Consider the following 9,429-nt stretch of genomic DNA (forward strand, 5'->3'; position numbering starts at 1 on the left):
GGGGGGGGGGAGCATTTATTTTGTTTAATACACGGGATTTGGGGGCTTTATCACCCAAAAAACAGACTTTTGCTTAAATTTATTTACCTATTTATTTTTATTAGCTATTACAATTTATAAATAAAATTGAATATCGTGTACAATGTGATGTTTTGATACATGTGTACATACATTGCAGAATTATCGAATTAAGCTAATCAACATATCCATCACCTTACATATTATCATTTTTGGGGGATGAGAACATTGCAAACCTACTCTCTTGCTTTTTTTCCTGAGGAAGACGTGGTCGCAGGTGCAGTAGAGCTGTGATGTGCTCACTTCTGCTCCGGACTCCCCGCCGTTCGCTCTGGCCCAGGAGCAAGTTGGTCAGGAAGCCGCGCTGCAGCCATGGCTTTATAGATACCGGGAAAACACCTGTGGAGCCAGAGGCGGTGATTCACCGAATTAGAATTACCCTAACCAGCCTCAACGTAAAGTCCCCGGAGAAGGTGTGTGCTGACTTGATCAGAGGCGCAAAGGAAAAGAATCTCAAAGTGAAAGGACCAGTTTGGATGCTAACCAAGACTTTGAGAATCACTCCAAGGAAACCTCCTTGTGGCAAAGGTTCTAAGACTTGGGACCACTTCCAGATGAGAATCCACAAGCGACTCATTGACTCGTACAGTCCTTCTGAAATTGTTAAGCAGATTACTTCCACGAGTATTGAGCCAGGAGTTAAGGTTGAAGTCACCATTGCAAATGCTTAAGTCAACTATTTTAATAAGTTGATTACCAGTTGTTAAAAAAAACAAAAAAACCCTACTCTCTCAGCAATTTTCAATTATACAATATATTACTGTTAACTGTAGTCACCATGTTGTATGGTAGATCTCCAGAACTTATTCCTTTTGTCTAACTCAAACTTTGTACACTTTGACCAACATCTCCCCATTTTTCCCTTCCTGCTCTCCTGGTCCGCTGGAAATCACCATTCCACTTTCTGCTTTTAAGTATTCGACTTTTTAAGATTCCACATATAAATGAGATCATGCAGTTGGAATGACTTCTTTCAAGTCTCAATAGCAAATTATTTTTATCATAAATTTTATGCCTATTACTGATATCTTGTGAGAGTTCCTGCAGTTTACAATAAGAAATGCTTCAATGCAGTTTAACCCATACTCCATACATTCATCAGTTATATATGGAAAATTTTCAGAATGCTTGGGTTTATTACAGACCATGTGTCAGTCGTGATCATGAGGTGCCGAGCATGGCAGGAACCAAGAGAGCAGAGGATGTCCCACTAGTCAAATGATGACATTGTAAAGGAAATACTATTTCACTAACATAAGCATTGTATGGTTCACAAATCTGATGATGCAAAATATTTACTCTTAAGCATATAAATTGAATATTTAAATTATGAGAGATAGGTTTAAAATACAACAAAAAATAAACACATAATGGAATAGCTATTCTTGTGACATAGAGCAGTGGTCCCCAGCCTTTTTGGCACCAGGGACCAGTTTCATGGAAGACAATTTTTCCACAGATGGGGGGTGGAACGTTGAGGGGCGGGATGTGGAGCTCAGGGAGTGATGTGTGGCCCGATTCCTAACAGGCTGCAGCCCAGGGGTTGCCCTAGACACAGAGCAAACCTTGCTTTCCTATAAGGTAGGTGGGCAGTAACTGGTTAGTTTAGTTATTCAGAGCCTGGTTCCCAAATGCCTGTAACAGACCAAGTTGACTATATCAGAACCTTCTGGGAAGCTTTAAAAAAAAAACATATATTTATATATTATCTATCTATCTATCTATATATATATATTTTAGTTGTGTCTTTCTTACCATAATATTGCAACATAATTTTAAAGGTTACATGCTTTTATAAGACTTATAACCAGAAAGAGCAGACTTTCTATCTACCCTTCTCTACCATCAATTTCTTCTCCCCGGAAGCAACCATGTTCCATTCTTTGAAGCTGTTCCTTCTGGAATTTATTCTGTATTTCTAAATAACACACTTATACTATGTTGTTGTTTTATGGGGGGGGGGGGTATTAGTTTTCTTTCTTTCACTTCTGTAACCAATTGCCACACACTTGGCAGCTTAAACAACACAGGTTTATTATCTTGCAGTTCCGGAGGGCAGAAATCCCACATGGGTTGCACTGGGCTAAAATCAAAGAGTCAGCTGTGTTCTTCCCTGGATACTCCAGGGCAAAATCCACTCTTTGCCTTTTGTTTTTCTTGTTTGTTTGTTTTTTGTTTTGTTTTGTTTAGAGACATGGCCTTGCTATATCGCCCAAGCTGGTCTCCAACTCCTGGGCCCAAGCATTGCTCCTGCCTCAGCCTCTGAGCAGCTGGGTCCACAGGTGTGCACATTCCTTGGCTCATGGTCCCCTTCATCCATCTTCGAAGCCAGCAACATTGCATCACTGTGCTTTGCTTCTCTGGTCACATCTTCTTCTGACCGACTCTGCCTTACCCTTCCCCTTTTAAGGGCCTTTGTGATTACATTGGGCTCACTAGACAAATCAGCATTATCTTCCTATTATAAGGTCAACCGATTAGCAACCTCAATTCCATCTAGTACCTTAATTCCCCTTTGCGATGTGATGTCACACATTCACAGCTTTCGAGGATTAGGGCATGAGCATTTTTTTTGGGGGGGGGGGAGCATTTATTTTGTTTAATACACGGGATTTGGGGGCTTTATCACCCAAAAAACAGACTTTTGCTTAAATCCTTTGTTTTTAAGGCAGCAGCCCATCTTTTCTATTCCTGGTGTTTCTGAGTCCCTGGGTTTAATTTCTCTTCCAGCCTTCTGCTGTTGTGAGGGCAGGTCATAGTCTAACTGTATGTAGCTGGGAAGGAACCCTGGCATTTACTTGCTTCTTAACCAATTCTTCTGTTTTCTGTCCCCTTCTATTCCTCCGCCGTTAGGGGTGCCATGGCCCCCAGTTCTTGAGCTTCTCTGGGTTTCTGTACTGTGAATTGGCTGGTTTCCAGACTTGGCCACTGAAAGAAATTAGCTTCTTTCTATTTAAAAGCAATTTTTTTTTGCCCATGATTTTTTCTCTCCCACTCTCTTGTTCCTTATGGTGGATAAAAAATTCTTTGCTAATAATTTTAGAAGGGTTTCAGAGAAAGTGGAGACAAACGTGTGTTCCACCAGCCAGAAGTCTAGTATATTCGTTATACAGAAGACAAAGTCCTAAGGCTTTCAAATACCTTGCCTATGATTACAAAGCCACTTAAATTGGAACCAAAATTCTAATGTAATCTTTCTGATTCCTGCATTGGGAGTATGATTAGATGCAATAAACTCTGAGGTCTCTCCTTAATCTAATATTTTATGGATACATTAAACCACAGTGATTCTCAAGATTTATTGCCTATCTTACCTGACAGGCAATTTGTATTTATATACACATCATATAGCTCCTACAAGATTTTAATTAGCTTGAGAAATTTATATGTCTTTATAACTCATATTTTGTCATATACCTGATAGTCACCTGATAAATATTATAATAAAAGAATAATGAATACTTCTTTGCCAAACAGACTTAAATCTTCTGGGTCTCCTAACCTATTGTTCTAGGAACGGTCACCGTCAGAGCTAGGGCTCAGATCAAACCCGTGATTCAATGTAATGATAATTCTATAGCAAGATTTTATACTTTGTGAGCCAGCTATCTACTCATACGGTACTCTGAAGGCTCTTGTATACGCACCCTTGAGATAAGATGGCAAAAGTTAACTGCGTGGTTGTTACCACTTGATAGATATTGGCAGAGGATTTAAGTCTCAGGCAATTTTTTTGGCTAACATGTTTGGTATTTGGGGAATGGTAGACATCAATGTTAGTGTTATCTTCCTTGCAGTCTCCTAGCCTCAGACATAGTAGAGATAGTGTTAAGGCTGAGCTATGGCCTTAGAGGTTTTCAGAATTGAAAAGTTTATAGTGTCCAGAGGATGAAAAGACAAGTCACAAACTGGGAGAAAATATTTGCAAAAGATGTATCTGATAAAGGTCTATTATCAAAAATATACCAAAAAACTCCCTTAAAACTCAACAATAAAAATACAAACAACTTGGTTAAAAAATAGTTAAAAGACCTTAAGAGAAACCTCACCAGAGAAGATATCCAGATAGCAAATAAGCCTATGAAAAGATGCTCTACATCATGTCATCGGGGAAATACAAATTAAAATGACAACGAGATACCACTCTGCACCAATTAGAATGGCCAAAATTCAGAATACTGACAACATCAAATGCAGGTGAGGATGTGGAACAACAGAAACTCTCATTCATTGCTGATGGGAATGCAAAATGGTACAACTACTTTGGAAGACACAGTTTGGCAGTTTCTTACAAAACTAAACATACTCTTACCATATGATCCAGCCATCACGCTCCTTAGTATTTACTCAAAGGAATTGAAAACTTATGTCCACATAAAAACCTGAAAGTGGCTGTTTATAGCAGCTTCATTCATAGTTGCCAAAACTTGAAAGCAGCCAACATGTTCTTCAGAAGGTGAATGGATAAATAAACTCTGGTACATCCAGACAATAGAAAATTATTCAGTGCTAAAAAAAAATGAGCTGTCAAGCCATGAAAAGACATGGAGGAAACTTACATGCATATTTCTAAGTGAGAGAAGCCAATCTGAAAAAGCTACATATTGTATGATTCCAACTACAGATGCTCCTCGACTTGCTATAGGGCTACCTCCCAATAAACCCATTTTAAGTTGAAAATATTGTATATTGAACAGTGGCATTTTGCAGACATGATGAGAAGCAAAATCACAAAACACAATATGCAAAAAATACTGGCAACAGAATATATTGTACAGTACTGGTTGTTTACCCTCATGATTGAGTGGCTGCCTAGGAGCTGTGGCTCACAGATGCTGCCCAGCACAGTGACAGAATATCACACTGCTAATAGCTAGCCGTGGAAAAGCTCAAAGTTCAAAATTTGAAGTACAGTTTCTACTGAATGCATATCACTTTCCCACCATTGTAAAAGGGAAAAATGGTAAGTCAAACCATCGTAAGTTTGAGACTGTCTGTACATGACACTCTAGAAAAAGCAAAACTGTGGAGAGTAGAAATACCAGTAGCTGCCAGGGGTTCAGTGAAGGCAGAGCACAGGGGATTTTTAGGGCAGTGAAACCTCTTATCATTATAGATTTCTCCAAACCCACAGAATGAACAACTCCAAGAGTGAAACCTAACGTAAACTATGAACTTTGGGCGACAATGAGAAGTCAAAGTAGGTCAGCAATTGCAACAAATGTACCACTCTAGTGGGGGACGTTGATAATGGGGAGTCCATGTGTGTGGGGGAATTGGGGGCATGTGGAAATTCTCTCTATCTTTGGACCGATTTTGCTGTGAACCTAAAATTGCTCTAAAAATAAACTCTATTAAAAATAAAGTTTATGGTGCTCTTTAATCCCATATATTATTTACATTGTAAATTTAAAAATTATGGTAGCCCTCATATATAATTCAAAATTGATACAATGCTAAATTGGAAATACTTAAAAAATTTTTTTCCTAAATGAAAACATCCTTGCTTTTGAGGGGTAATAGCAAATTCTTTCAAAGAATATTTTTACCCTCCTTCCCGTGTGGGTTCTCCTGATTACTAGAACTTGGAGTCTGCCTGTCTAGCTACCTGAAATACGCAGAGATTACGTGCGTTCTTTCTTCCCCCCGTGGCTCCTCTGTCCCCATGGCTGAGGCACAGGGAAAGTTGCAAGTTGTGAAAACCCGTACTCACGGTGAGGTACCTACAAGGCCCCACGCTGCTTTCTCTTGGTTCCTGAAGTCTCTGGCCAGCTTGCTGACTCTTCGGAGGTCCCTTCTAAGGCTGAATGTGAGGTTTTAGAAAGATCGAGGCCAACTTTTAGAGCTATCCTCTCTTGTCCAGCTGAGTGAACTTGGACAAGTCATTCTCTCTCTCTGAACCTTGGGTTCTTTTGTAACATTTGTTTTAAAGCTTTTGTACCATTTGTTTTAAAATACCAACCTCGTGGGGGAACATGAAGAAGAAATGAAATAATACACACAAAGGAGACAGTGCAGGACCTGTCACTAAGTATCAGTTCCAGTCTTCTCTTTCCCATCTCCATGACAAAGACTGAGATCCTGGTGACAATAATACAGCACCGTTTCATAGCAATTTACAAATTACAAAGCAATTTCCTACAGAGTCCTTGCATTGTCAAACATTAGTGTTTGAAGGCAACTGAAAAAAATCACCCAGCTATCTGTTTTATCTTATCAGTGAAAGTTTTGAGGCCAAGAAACCTCATGTAACATATCAAAGGTTGCCCAGCTAGGTAATGGAAAGAGTGTGATTAAAAACATGGATGATATTGTCTCCTAAATATTTCTGAGCTTTATTGAGTATTTAGAGTAATATCCTATAGTAATAGCTACTGTTTATAATCACCAGCAAAAATGCCAAGAATTTTCCAATATTTTTTCATCTAATTCCCATGACAGTCTTCTAAAGTGGGTCCTATTATTTTCCCATCGACAGAGTCCCAGAATGAAGGCTCAGGGAAGTTGAATAACATCTACAGCCCGTAAGAGGCAGAGCAGAAACGGGCCTGACAAACAAATGCTCCCCACACTGCAGGGTGTTGTCTGGGTGGGTTATCATACAATAGGGCAGTTTGAGTTAGCAGAGCTGTTCAAACCATCTGTGTGCGTGACTCCCTGTGATTAGTATTTATTGCTAGGAAACGTGGCAGTGGAAAGTGCATCTGCTTTGTAGTTAGGTTGAGTTGGAGCCCAAACTCCAGAGAAGGCAGTGTGTGGACTGAGCAGGGATTTTGTTGTCGGTCTGACCCGTGTCTGAGTCCCAGTTTTGCCACCCACTTGATTGTGTAACCTTGGGCAAGTGACTTGTCTTCTCTGGCTTCTCCCAGCTATGAAATGGAATATAACAGTATGGGTTCTTGTTGGATTGTCGTACAAAGGAAATGAGAGATACTGTTTATAAATCATATGCACAGTACTTTGCACAATACTTGTTTGCACAGCTTTGAACAGTACTTGTTACCTATGGGCGCTTACTAAATATTAACTTTCTTATTGTTTTCACTATCATTCAACTTCTCTGAATTTTGGTTTCCTTATTAGTAAAATGGGAAAAAATGGTATCTGTGTTATAGTATCAGCGTAGTAAGTAGAGAATTGTATATAATGTTGTATGTGACACCCAATATATGGTCACTCAAAAGAATGGACCCACTCAAGTGTATCCTAGAGGCTTCCATAACTGAGTCACATTAATATTGGAGATAAATATTAACCTATTGGGAAGTACAGATAAGTAATCTTAATGCCAATAATGTCAATAATGTTGTTCTATGTGGGAGGTTGCTTCCAAATCTCCATTTTCCATTTCATAAAATCAACATCAGGGTTAAACGTAAAGCTACAGGTTTAGGTAGAGGTGAGCTTTGCGTGGGGCTAAAGGGATGGAGGACCGAAATGTTTTCAACTCCAAGGTTGAAAAGCAAAAATGTGTCGGTCTGTGTTGGTTGTCTTCCTCAGGAGTCATGTTAAGCACTAGTTCCTGAGTTAGCTGAGACATAAGACTTAGTTTATAAGAAAAGTGATTTAAACTAGTTAAATAGAAAATGTTCCAAAAGGCCCTTGATGAGGGAATAAAATGGTGGGCATTTCACGGCTTTGCCACAGACTGCTGCATGTGATGTCTTTTCTCAGGCGTGCCTTTTGTGCTGCTTAAATCATGCTGGGAGGATAGGTACTGCCTGTGCTAACACCAAGTGGCCAATTCCCCTCCTCACGCTCCTTGGCAGGCAGAGAAATACATGGTTGTCTGAAGCAAGTCTCTGCTTGGGGTGGTGGCCATGCTGTGGCTGGATGGGGGCTGTGGAGCGGGAAACCTAGACCAGATGTTCTCCTATGCACACCAAGGTCGGAAAAACAAACATCACCAGAAATCCCCTGTGGCTGTGGACAGAGAGACCTACCCCACGACACTCTGCCCCAGGAGAGCCCCGATGAGCAGTAATTGGGCATCTCTGCCCTCAGCCACACCGCCTCTGTGGTCTTCCTGCCTGGGTCAGGGCTGCTAAAGAAGGCAGGGGGGTGGAGACATCACGGTGGCGTTTCTCCTTCGGGTTTTTTCATGGAGGGTGACTATGAGGTACACAGGGGCAGGGTGGGATGTTAGAAAACAGAGGGAGATACAGCAGACAGGAGACTGGAATTCCAGCTCCGTTTTCTTTCAGGTGTGGACCCTGGGTAAATAAATTAACCACCTGTGTTACCCCAGGACGCACCGTCTGGGAACTGAGGATTAGGAGTGTTGTGAAAATCAAATACCGTATTTGTGTTTGACATGATGTAGTGTCATGGTCCATAAATGTCTTCAAAAACTAAAAAGTAATTTAAAGATTAAATGGAGAAATGCAGACTACATCATGGCCAAAAAGAAGCTTAGCCTTTGAGGTCTCCTGTTCAAAGGTGAAATAACACCTAGGGAAGTATTTTGTTAATTACCTCATCTATAACTATAGTATACCATTTGAGAAATAACCTTTTATTTAAATTTTTCTGGATTAAAAGTACCCTGAAAGATATTTTTATCACGCAGCGACATACTCCTCCTAAATTATTTTGAAAGGCGAAGTCTTAAGGACTGTTTGAAGAAAAAAAAATTTAATCTTCTTGAACACTTGGTATCTCAGCAAATAAATGGATTTCTAACATTGGTATTTTTAATTAAGTATTTAGCTATTGTCTAGAAGAAAGTCCTTTTATGTTTCTGAAAAGCTCCCTACCATCATCTTAATTATGACAAACTAGTTAGTTTTGCAGGAGTGCTGCTCCTTTCACAACTCACATGATCGTACGAAGATCAACTAATGAATTCTGAATTTCTTATTTGCCTACACTATAAGGCCATCACTATGAAGATTCAGTACATTCTTTTTAAAATAAATTAGCTCATTTCTGAAGAGCAGCCAACACTGGATCCCTTGACTATTCCAACTGTCTTTTATAGGAAATCAAAGTGTCAAAAGAACATTTCCCCAAATGTAACCTGTCAGTTTCTGTACAGAAAGACAAAATGCACACCTCCCCCAAATAATGGTTCCCTGGAGGGGAGAGGGAGTAATATTTATTGAACATCTGCTATGAAGCAGGTATCATGCCAAGAGCATCAGGTGCACATCTCATTTTACTTTCACAGGCTTCATCTCATTTTAATACTTTAACAACACTATGACATAGACTCCCTTCACATTTTGGTGTATTCTGCTACCCAAACATGTCCCTCTCTCCATTCCCCCCACCTCCACTTCATCTCCAGGTAGAGCAGCGTCTCCCAGTATTTTCGTGTTGTGGCTCAGGTAGAAAAGTAGAACATTTGCA

At 40.0% G+C, this 9,429-nt stretch overlaps 1 pseudogene; it reads left to right on the forward strand.

The window, feature by feature from the left end:
* The first annotated feature begins 311 nt into the window (after nt 1-311).
* Nucleotides 312-749, forward strand: LOC105815359 (annotated as a pseudogene).
* Nucleotides 750-9,429: the final 8,680 nt, after the last annotated feature.

The sequence above is a fragment of the Propithecus coquereli genome, unplaced genomic scaffold (assembly GCF_000956105.1).
Source record: "Propithecus coquereli isolate 6110/MARCELLA unplaced genomic scaffold, Pcoq_1.0 Scaffold33, whole genome shotgun sequence".
NCBI classification, from domain to species: Eukaryota; Metazoa; Chordata; class Mammalia; order Primates; family Indriidae; genus Propithecus; species Propithecus coquereli.